Source organism: Emydura macquarii, unplaced genomic scaffold (genome assembly GCF_026122565.2).
Source record: "Emydura macquarii macquarii isolate MOO-44397 ecotype Brisbane River unplaced genomic scaffold, CSIRO-AGI_Emac_v2 contig_1363, whole genome shotgun sequence".
Classification (NCBI taxonomy): domain Eukaryota; kingdom Metazoa; phylum Chordata; order Testudines; family Chelidae; genus Emydura; species Emydura macquarii.
Window position 1 is genome coordinate 13,347,293 of NW_027131500.1, and position 12,095 is coordinate 13,359,387.

At 40.0% G+C, this 12,095-nt stretch overlaps 1 protein-coding gene across 1 annotated transcript in view; it reads right to left on the reverse strand.

Annotated features, from left to right (window-relative positions):
- The window catches only part of CPE (carboxypeptidase E), an 83,655-nt gene that overhangs the window by 19,363 nt on the left and 52,197 nt on the right, over positions 1-12,095 (reverse strand). The gene's annotated exons all lie outside the window — the stretch shown is intronic.

The window sequence follows — 12,095 nt, forward strand, 5'->3', positions numbered from 1 at the left end:
GTGCTTCAGTTTTCTCATTAAAAAATAGAGGCAATTATACTTACCTGAAATAGTTATTGTGAGCATTAATTAGTTAATGTTTGCAAAGCATTTTGAAGATAAAAGATTGCTAATTACTGTTAGTTCTCAAACTCCATAATTCAAATCATCTTAAAGAACTGATAGAGCAACAGATGGCCCTTCTCAATGGCCTGTTTGGTATTTGTTTGTTCCAAAAAATAAGATATCTTTGGCCCCTTTACTCTCCCTATTTCAGAGATCCACTCTTAAGGTCAACCAAATAGAGTAGCTAAATGTTAGCCAATCACATCTCTTAATATTATAGGAATCAGAGGCATAACTGTCATGCATTGTATAATGTCTCCTCCCTATGACCTGAAAAATGCACGTCCCAGTCATGAAAGACTCTGCCTGCCATCATGAGTTAGACTGAGCCTCTTATAAACAGCTGATCCTCTTGTTGAAACCACAGATCACACAAACCCCAATAGTGGTCTGCAGATTTCCCATTTACTAAAGTCCTTGAATGCACATTACTACAGTCTCCTGAGATTCAGACATGTTACATACACACAAAGGATACCTAGGTCAAGCATATTGTTAAGGTGCTCTCATCCCTTACAGAATTTCTGAGGTCCAGGGGTCTGCTCACTGTGCTTAGTCTGACTTTCAGCTTTAGATGCCTCTCTAGTGTGTCATAGCACTTCCTGATTCCTTGTCTCTAAGATGCAGGAGAAACACAAGGTTCCTTCTTAAAGAGTCAGTGTGTTGCACCCTGTGATTGTTGCAACACTTCATAATTCTTCAGTTCAGTGATGTGCATTTCCTATGTGAGCTAGATGAAAAAGCCCATCCCACATTTATGATTTGCTGCTGCTTCCATGGAAATAAATGGGAATTTCACTGTTTATTTCAGTGGGGCCTGTGTGGTTCAGGCCTACTACTATCTAGAGTATTCTTATCAGCATACTCACTCTTGGTTCCCCAATGAAGTGAATGGCATTCTTTGGCAAAGTCAGGGGTTCTGTTCTGAAAAAGTGCACAATACTGCGAAAACCATGACTTCTCCACTGAGGAACAGAGATTAGAACCACTACAACAAGAGAGGCCTAAGGAGCTTCCACAGGCTAGCATCTACTGAGTCTATTTTCCAATTATTCAAGACCTTAATTTGCATTTATGTTTTTCTACCTTGAATTAGACTGAAAACTGCAACTCAAGCTGACCTTTCGCACATCAATTAAAGTTGTTTAAACTATAGTTAAATCTTTTTCTAGAACAATGAAGTCTACACTAATAGACAGACCAATAACTGACAGGCCTGGCTGGGACCAGGTGGGGGAGCTGGCCAGGGGACTAGCTGGGATGGGGTGAGAATCCCAGTTAAGGGCTGGCTGAACTGGAGTTGAGGAGCCTACCTGAGGGAGAGCTGACTAGAGTTGGAGAGTGAGGGGCCCCCATGGAGGGTTGCCAATTTTCACCAAAATCTATAGGATTCTGCCCATTGATACCTAGACCATTCCCAGAAATTTTGGAATCAATCAGTGCAGTTTTCAAAAGTTATTGCCTTATAGACAGACAAACAAAGAAATACCAGTGAAGCGTAGGACCTTGCTTCTCAGCCAATTACCTAGTTATATTCCAACTGGAGGGTCATACTCTTTGTTGCTTATGTAAGGTGAGCTGCTGGGTGGTGGAAGGGACAAGAACGCAGTCTTTTCCCTGATCATGTAGCAATTTTACAGATTACTACCACTAAACCTAAATGTTATTGTTAAACCCTCTAAGCAACTCCTCCTCTTCTTTTCAATGTTTTATCGGTTTCATAACCAATTCCTTTTGACAGTACCCTTTTGGTGCTGCAAGCATAGGAGCGTGAGCAGTAGCACTGTGATAGAGGTAATTCTTATCATTCAGCTACTTATCATTCACTCCCTCCAATAACCCTAACCCCTGCTGCCCGCCTTGGTTATGTCTCCCCTTAACAATGCCCATTTGGTGCTCTGCCTGCAGCACTAGGTGGGCACGGTTTTAGATGAACTAAGACAATTTTGGCTAGGCAAAGGTAAATGATCTTGCCTGAACCAGCCATAGTGTGGAGGGAGCCACAATGCAAATCTCTATTCTCTTTCCTACTCCACCTCTTTGGCTCCTGATCTGAAATAAGCCCTGCTATTCCTGTCCTGAACCCCCTCAAAGCGCCTCAGTCCTGACCTGCAGTTTCATTTGCTGACTCATTTCAAGCAATGGGATTGAACTATGCAAATGAACTGGAGGGAGGGAGTGATGACTGAGTTACTTCCGATGTCACAACATGCCTCTGCCTGCAGCACCAAAGGGGAAAATTAGGCTTTTCCATTGTTCCAGTTTTCCCATTGTCACCAAAATGAATAAAGTTCTTCCCATTTAGCCCTAGAACATTCCCTGATAATTTGGAATTAATTGAACATGGTCTTCAAAAATTATCATTTTACAGGCAGACACACACTTCACTTGGCCAACAAGAAGTAAATCAATCACTGAAATTATCAGATTTCACATGCTCTTCCCATTCTGTCTGTTCACTCCATTTACCAAAGTATTTTTCTATGTGACATTGTAACAAACCAACATTCATTCATACACTTGCAGTTTACTCAATATTACACTTTTGGCATTTCAGCTGCAGAGCTCGTTCACATTAGGCACATAAACATTCAGTTTACCTGGTGGAAACATAATTATTTTCCCTATAATTTAAAACAGGAAGAAGTAAGTGACTTGTCAGTGATATAAGGCACTTGAAGAGTAAGTGAAAGTATCACATGCTCCCTTTCTGAATACGACTACTACAACTATCATCTCTTCGTATAACATCATATTTTTGTGAAAAGACACTATCAACTCAAATTTGATGCCAAATGTAGATTTTTGCAAAAATTAAGCTTTGCCAAAACCAGTATAAATGTTTCCATGCTGTGGGGTTTTTTTTTAATCTGCAGACAAGTTTTCAATGAAGAATTCCACTGCAGTGTTTGCAACCCAGAACTCTAAAAGTGAAACAGACTAAAAACAAACATGAAATTGACTGTATTGATCCCTATGGCTCAGGATCAGAGAAATCCAAAAGAGTCATTTCAATCTTTTATATTTTGAACAATCTAAACTATTATGAATAAGAAAGGTAAAGAAATTAATTTTCTGATTTGAAAATGATCATGTCTTTTTCACAATAACATATTGTTCTAAGAAAGAACATTTATTACAGGAGAAAGACATTTTAACTGTTTACACAATTAATAGAGTTTAAGGCAAGAAAGGACCTACCAGGTCAACTAGTCTGTCCTCCTGTATAGTACAGGCCACTAAGACCATTCAGCCATTCCAACCCAACAATCAAAGTGTTACAGCCCAGGAGACTAAACTATAGTGTGCCACAGACAGAGAACAGGAGGGACCGAGGTGCACCAATGTCTGAGGCCCCTGCAGTGGCAGAGAACTGATGTAGTGAGGTATTTCCAGGTGATCCTAGGAAACGACCCATTCCCCACCATAGACTGGGCCAGATCTTGAGGGACAAACAGATCCTTTCTTCCCACATAAAGGAGCTTAGCACTTGTTTGACCAACACTGCAGGTGTTCAGGTTGGTCTGATGGTCTGCAACTGGGATCTGAACAAATGAGCTTGCCTCTTCCCTGACCACCCTTCTGTGAATGCTAGCCACTTTTCCAACCTTATACAGGCCCCACAGAGGATATGGCAGCTCAGAGGCAGCCTTCAAGAGTAGAAGAGAAAAGAAGTCAAGGGATGGGACCTGAGTTAGGGTCTAGTCACTAGGGCATTGCATTCAGAATCAGGAGACATGGGTTCTTTTCCCAGTTCTGCCAATGACTTTTGGTGAGACCTTAAGCAAGTCTCTGAGGTCCAAATTTTCAAAAGCAGCATCTAAGTTTGAGTGCTCAGTGATTGGATGTCTAATCTTAGACCCTGAGATAACTGAAGCTGAGTACAAAGAATTAGAAGCACTCAACAGTAGAGTCTACTTCTGAAAACACGGGCCTTACTTCTCTGTGCCTCAGTTTCACCTATGGATGAAAAGTCCTATATAAATGCTATTATTATTAAAATATCTTATTATTACCATCATCCGCTAGCAAGGTCATCAAAAAACAGAACCAGCTTCTCTCTATTTCTGCTTCTAGAGAAGCCTCTTTTTTTAAAACTGGCTCTTGATAGTAAAAACTGAATGAAAAGGTGACAATATTTTTATTGGCAAGAACAAGCAGCTAATCCAGTACCCAATTTTTCTAAAATAACTTAATATCTTTGGTAAAGCACAAACTTCTTCAGCTGCTATTGCTTTCAGAGGGCTTTTACATCGATCCTGAACTGACCTCCAAAGTCAGATACCTGCTGGCTGATTAAGGAAGAAGTGTTTTAAAATGTTAAGCTTTTCTGGTGACAAACAGACAAGCATTGCTACATATCACTAACCACTTCTAAAGGCACTGTCACCTAAGATTTTGTTCAATTATTTCTTGGAAACACAACGTACATAACTAACATTAGATTGTCCAACTAAAGATAACTTATAGAATAACCTCTTATATTTTCAAATAAGGCTATATCTGTAATGCAAGTTTTTTAAAAAATAACACATCCAGATAATTCTTTGAATGCACGTTCAAAGGCAATATTGCTTTTAAAATATTGGTGCGGGAAGTTCCTGGAGCATTAAAGTGTTTGAACTCATATGTGGGCAGATATATTTGATTAATAGATGCCAAGTGTATTATGAGTCAAGATTATACAAATCAGATACATTTGTTGTAATGTTAAGAATTTACCGAGAAAAAAAATGTATAATAACTCATGTCATGGAATGGGGGGAAAATCATATGAAGAAGAGTAACTGCTGAAAGGTTAAAGTGGTTTATAAAGTGGTTATAAGAGGTTAAAGTGGTTTATATAAAGACTTTGCAAGTGAATTGGAAATAACTTTAGAAAAGACAGGATCCTTGTTCTGCTCTCTCATATTTCCTAGGAAAATGCTGGCAATATTCCTGAGGTAAAAGGGTTAATGTATTTGATTCCTTCCATTTACCTATGGTTTTGTTTGTTGTTCACAGAAACAGAAATTCTCTGGAGATCAATCAAATGAAAAATCAGGGGATTATGTAATGGTTTTCTCTGGTCCATATGAAAAAAAATGAGATCAAAAGGAAGAGATTTAGAGAGAGGAGAAAAAGAGAAAATATAGCTTTCTATTACCCTGGAAACTAAAAGACTGCAATCTGACTTACTAGCATTTCAGTGGAAGCATTGATCTCTCTCTCTCCATTGTGTGAAGTCAATGCCGAGTATGTTTAATTTAAGTTCTGCAATATTATTTTCTAAATCATTATATATTAGCAGCCACAGATAATTTTAGGGAGTTGTTTAGCCTAACCCTGCTCCCATTGAAATTAACAGGAGTGTTACCATTTATGTTAGTGAGAGCCAAATTAAGTAAACATCGAAAGATTTTGAAAAATCCCATCCTTTACATTCTTGTCAATTAATTACCAGAAAATACTCAGATCAGAAGGCAACAGAAATAAAAATTCATGAAGCCCTTAGCAGATGGCTGCTTTGAAGCAAAGCAACAGATCCATTCAAGACAGGTCCCAAACAGTTTATCTGAATTTGAAAAGTAATTATTAAAATAAATTAATATAAAATTGAACCATTAACTTTGTGTAGCATATTAAATTCTGAGGTAAACCTATAGAACAGCTGAACTTCTACAGCTCACCTTGGCATTTATAAGGTAAGAGGCCACCTCAGAATTACTGGGTTAATGAACATGCAAAAAGTTCAGAGAATCTAATTATGCTTGCAATATGGTGTCTGAAACATGAGCCAAACCTCTTTGATCTGGAAATGAAGCTCACAAGATTAGCTGTTCTCCAGGTATTTCCATCTCCTTCTCTCCTGAACAAAACCAGGAAATGCAGAGGTGCATTGTGCTTCGTATTCATGCTAGTCATCTCCATAAAGATGTTTTCATAAAGGGCTTTCATGACTGTGCTTTTCTGCCGTTAGTTCTTCTCTGTCTCTCGTCATCCACTACTAAGGGCTATCTTCTCTTGAATGTTATTTCAGATTAAAATAGAATGTAAATTTAAGACACAATAATATTCCTGAATAACTTCATTTGTGGACACTCTTTTTCCAGAATAAGAGTGCCTATAGGACCACATTAGACCTGAGTAAATTATGGTTTTAAATTGAGTTTGGATTTTGACATAAGTGACAGGCCCGAAGATGTGACCAAAAAGAATGAATTTATGAGAAAGAATTGTTCGTGTTGAACTTGTAGTGACCCTCAGAATAGCAGTGTTATCTTATTTTGGGGGTTTGGGCTAAGCAATAGAAATAAAGAGAACATGGTCAACTGGGCACTAGGTGTAGTAAATTGGGTAGAAATGTGTAGTCCAGCAGCTAGGAGAAAATATAGCCAAATAAGATAAGAAGAAACCCTTGAAGAAATCAGAGTGTATCCCTAAACTGCTTCAGCTGACTTTAACTTCAATAACCAGTAATGACCTCATTAGTTTGTTATAGTGTATAAAAAGCAAAGTTTTCAAGAGGACTTTTCCTTACCCCTCTGGTGCTACACCATGGTGGGAAAGCATCCCCCGGGCCTGATCCAGTTGTGAATATTCAGCCAATGCTTATAACTGTATTGTTGCTAGAGTATAGGATATACAGATGTATATATTTACATTCATATTTTGGATGTAACCAACACTAAGGGGCCTTGGAACTAATAATTATTATGAATTATCTCCAACAGTGCCTCATTTCTGTTTAGCTTAATCCATTTTCAAATTTCAGAATAACTCCATGCGTAGACAAGTCTTTACTATGCTTGGAACAGCCTCCCACATGATGTGGACCAAGCATCCTATCTCTCCGTTTCTACAATCCCTCCTTAAGACCTCATCTTTCATGAACATTCCAATGCTGATCTCTCCCTCATGATGGGTCCTTTGGTACTTACACTTCAGTTGTATCTGATGTACCCATCTGAATTAGACTGTTAGGTATTGTGGGCATTAACCATTAACTTCAGAGGATGATAGGATCAAGCCATATGTCTATTACATGTCCACATAAGCCTTGTCTTCACCGCTAATAAAGGTGTACCTTTTACCTCAGGGTAACTAATACGTGTGAGCTATCCTCGCAGTGCAGACCAGGCACTTCATTTACCATGAAGAAGAACCGAGGTCAACCCCTGAAAGGGGTGAAGGGCTGTTTACTTTGCAGCTTTGCATATTGTAAAACTGAAGTGCCTAGTCTTCACTGTGTTTTTACCTTGGATAGCTCATGCATATTATTTACCATGAGGTACAAGGTATGAATTTTATTTTTTTTTTAGCAGTGAAGACAAGGCCATATTGCTTTGTGAACACTTCTGATGCTACGTAAATGAATAAATAAATAACCATGCTTTCACATTATGACTTATTTTGAAATAATTTCTAGCTTCATTCATTTACTGAAAAACTTCATCCAAATAGGAAGCGGTATAACTCAATATCCACAAAGTCCTGGTTTCTTAAAAATTTAGAAGTTTAGTAATGATATGGCTAGCATTGGTCATTTCAATTTCAAAGCAGCTAAATAATGAGTGAAAATTAAATTAAAATTTTAAAAGCAATAAATCTCTCTCTGATGGGTTTGGTCAAGAGACTAGATTAATCATTGGTTTCTATATTGTATTTATCATATTCAAATTCTTCCCAAGTGCTTTAGAAAGAAAAATTATAACAATACTTTACACTTATATCATACTTTTTATCCATTATATCCTTACAATGGCAGGTATTATTAACACCACATTAAAGATAAGGTGAGTAAGGAAAAGAGAGGTTAAGTGACTTCCTCTGGTCTACACACAAGTCAGTGGCAGAACTGGGAGTAGAACCCAGCTTTCCTGTCTCCCACTCCCTTGTTCTAAACTGCTAAACAAGACTGCCTTCTCTGGAGGTAGATGCTGGTCGTGCAGGGACTGTATGAGCAAGTGTTTGCATACCACCATGAATATTAGCTGCGGAACACAACTAGGGTTACCACCTGGCCGGTATTTGACTGGCCTGGCCAGATTTTTTATGGATTTGCCAGTTGCCAGAAAAATAATTTAATCTGCGGGGAGACATTCAGAACTTTGGGGTCCGTTTTCCTATTGTTGTGCATTAATGGCTGATAAGAGAATAAATTGCCCTCATTGAGTTTATGAGGCAAACACTAAGCTGAAATAGTCCATTTGGTCCAGATGCAATCTTATCTGAGGGAGGCATCAATAAGACAACAGACAAAGAAAAACAGCAAGAAATTAAATGAACTCTCTCTACTCTTTTTGTAAGTTATTCACTGAAAACAAAGAAAATCACTACTGAGACCAAAATACTTCCTTTCCATGAAGGACCCTGAGAAAGGGAAACATGACCAGGAAGTGGTATAGGCCCAATTCAACGTTGCTCAGCAGTTTCTTTGTACCAGCGAGGCTGGCAAAAGGGCAGGAATAAACCCAGTTCATGGAATTTCTGCACCACCACCTCCGCAGCAGCACCTGGAGGAGGGGGGCCAGAGGAGAGAGGGAACACAGGGAGGGAAGAGGGCACAAAGTCAGGGTAGTCTCATGCCTCAGTAATACTGTGCCCCTGTACAGACCCATAGGCATCACTGCAACAGAGATGCAAGTTATGGCAGCCTTCAGGACAGCTTTAGCCTGAGCCTTCCACTGCCACTACCAGTGCTACAGCCGCTACACTGTTATTTATACTTGCACTAGCTTGATGAGATCAAACGCAAGTATGTGTCCACGAGCAGGGGAATCACACCATTAGCTCATAGCGCAGACACAGCCTTAGTGGAAAGGAATTTGTGGCCCCAGGGAAGTGGAACAGCCCTGAAATCCTGCAGATCCTTGGTGAAAATAGACTCCAAGCCTGAGGATCCAGGGACATCCACTGTAAATCCTCTGTTCCTTTCTCCAGACTTCTTCCCCCGTTTCCCTGGTGGCTTCCTCAGGAACCACAATGCCATTTGTGCCTCACTGTAGCAGCACATTTGTGATCCTCCTTGTCCTTGGGGAGATAATGCTGATTGGACCTAACAGCAGCTTGCCCTGCAGTTTACATCCCATTTCCAGGGATGCATTGCGAGTAGAGCAGCTGCTCCTCAGCTTTATGCCTGCACCTTCCATGACACTCCTTCATCCCCATCACACCCAAGGCTCCTGCCTCCAAGTACTAGTGCAGTGGGATTTCTGCTGGCTTTGGCTGCATTTTCTTTTGTTGGTTTCAGGGTCTTTCCATTGCTTCCCATGCCCCTGTAGAAGGAGCGTGTGGAATCTGGCCCTAGGAGATAAAAACAGAGCAGCACACGGAAAGCACCTTTTTAAGTGAATTGTAATTATTGAAGAGTGGCTGGACCGACAGCCCTGGAATCCTGAAGCACAAGCCTACAGTACAGGTACAGCATGGGAGGCTTCCTGACACTGCCCCAACAATATGCCTCAGACCTGATCATGGATGGATCCTTGCTCGCAATGATGGCAATTTGTCCCTATGGCAATTAAATGTGTTTTCTTGAAAATAATCTCTATCTTCCTCTCTCTCCTGCCTTATCGTAACTCTGTATTTCAGCAGCAGGATGCATTTTAAGACACTATTTCTGGAAATTGCCAATGACTAAGGACTTGTTTATCCAGGGAAATGGACTTTTTAAAAGTGATTTTTTCCAGAATAATTACTCTGCTTTCCCCATACAGACAAGCCCTAATACTTATTAACTTTTGCTTATATTTACTGTTATTAGCCAGGAAGTTTGTGAAAGGATTTTTAAAGTGAAAAGCAATCTTTATTTGATCAATAATAGGAAAAGCAAGCTGACAAAGAGCAAAAGCTAACCAGGTGAGAAAACCTGCCTTTATGAAACACAAACCTATGAGTACTAACAAGGGACACAAATTACATCAGAATATTAGGTTTTATGATTTGATGTGTTTCAGTATACACAGTGACCAAGAAAAACTGAGGTGTAAGTTGTTATCATCTTGTAACACCCAATATCTTTTAAGGTACTTTGTGATAATATCTTTAAAAAGGAGGTCACCTAATAAGAGTGGTCTCTTGCACACTTTTCAGATAACAAAACAGTGTCATGTAACCACTTCAGAGGTCTCGTTCTTCCTGTCTTCACTCCAGAACATATCTTTTAAAAAAAAGTCACTAGCAATGACATCTGCAGGTTTTTTTTGGTTTAAAAGTGAAGAAAGCTTCAAAATCAGAATCCTTTGATCCTTGCAGGTTGACTGACTCTGATTCAGGAGACAAAACCTCAGCAGCAGTGCAGGACTCAAACCTAATAAGTTAGGTGAAATGTCTGCTTCTTAAAGCAGGTCATTGTGATCCATTTCAGCATCTTTTAGCAGATCATATTCTCACAAACTTCTGAAGTTAGAAATGAATGTTTTTATGCTCTCTGGAGCCTGAGTTTACAAACTTTTAGAGCATGTGCAGCTTTGATAATAGCTCTTGAGACAGGAACAACTACAGCAGGCCAGAATTGTGAGGGAAGGAAAATAGAGGCAAAATGGTAATCAGAATGATCTGATTTTAAGGTCCAAATATCCAGTGAGGTGCACCGTTGCAACAGTAGAATTCCCAGTCTCTAATTGTATGTAGCATTTGTTTTTAATCTCTTGGTTAATTTGATATCCTTCCTCAAAGAGTTATTCATCCCTCAAACCAGGCAAATACACACACACGTATGGCCAGACCAGCATGCAATGCTCCCTGGGCCAATATGTCCCTACTTACATATTTGTTAGAAACATGGAAACCCTTATAAAATGCTCTCCTATAACAGGAAAAGAAATGATAATTTAAGCCAAGTATAAAGAGAAGAAAACAGTTTGATGTAAAAGCTAACCTAATCAAGCTTAGTGCGTAAGAGGAAGAAGTGAATTGTACTACTTGCTGTTGACTCAAGAATAACAACATCAGCCCACTTAGTGGGCTAAACCCTTTGCCTCAATAGCAAATGGAAAAAAAGGGATGTTTCTAGAGGTTGGTTGGTTTGTTTTTCCTCCCCACACAGGGGACTGCCAGGCAGAGAATGCCAGATGGACAGTGACCTTGGATCTGGAAGCTGAGACACAGCATTGCATTTGCAAAAGTTCATTAATGTATATAGATTTCATCCTGCTTAACAAACAGTCTGTAACCGCTTTCGCGTCTGCTCAGGGACACACATCACAATGACCTGCTACTAGCCAGATTGTTCGCTATATGGGAAAAGATATAAGGCATTGGTAAATGCTCTCAGGTTTCCCTCACAGAATTTCCATTGGAGTTTGCCTTTAGAGGAGCAATCAGGGGGGTTCTGAACTCAGAGAAGGCTGAGTCAGGCATGGGAGTATAGTCCAAGTACCCACCCACAGCAGAAATTGCAATATCTGTCACACCTAAGGGTATGTCTAAACTACAATGTAAGCCTGTACTTGAGCCCTGGCTCAAGCCTAACCCCTCTTGCATCTACACGGCAATTGTGCCAAGCCAGGGCAGGGACACAGGGTCTCAGGACTCTGCAGGACTGGAGAACCCGAGCTCAAGTTAATCTAGGACCCAGGGTCCGAACCCTATTGCTTTGCAGTGTAGACGCAGAGTCAACCAGAAATATTCCACAATTCCATGGGACAACTTCCTTAGTCCTCTCTCTTGCAAAAACCTGCAATTCACTCTACTGAAAATAGAAGCCACCCTCCATTTGCTAACAGCAGCAGCTCAGATCAGCATTACCCATTCTCTTCTGATCACCAGTCTGCCAGCACACTATTAGAGAACCTCCTGGGTTTGCAATGGAGAGTGAACCACTCAAGCCTTTTGCAGAGAAAATTGCTGTCTGGTAACATGCAGGGTGGGCAGTAAAGTTTTACCACAGTACATCACAGTCCTAGGGCTCACGTGGCCACATTTCGGGGAGGTGGTGCTAGGGATCCTAGAATATGGTTACTTTGACATGCTATGTCTACCCTGCAGATTGAAGTCGACTTACTTTA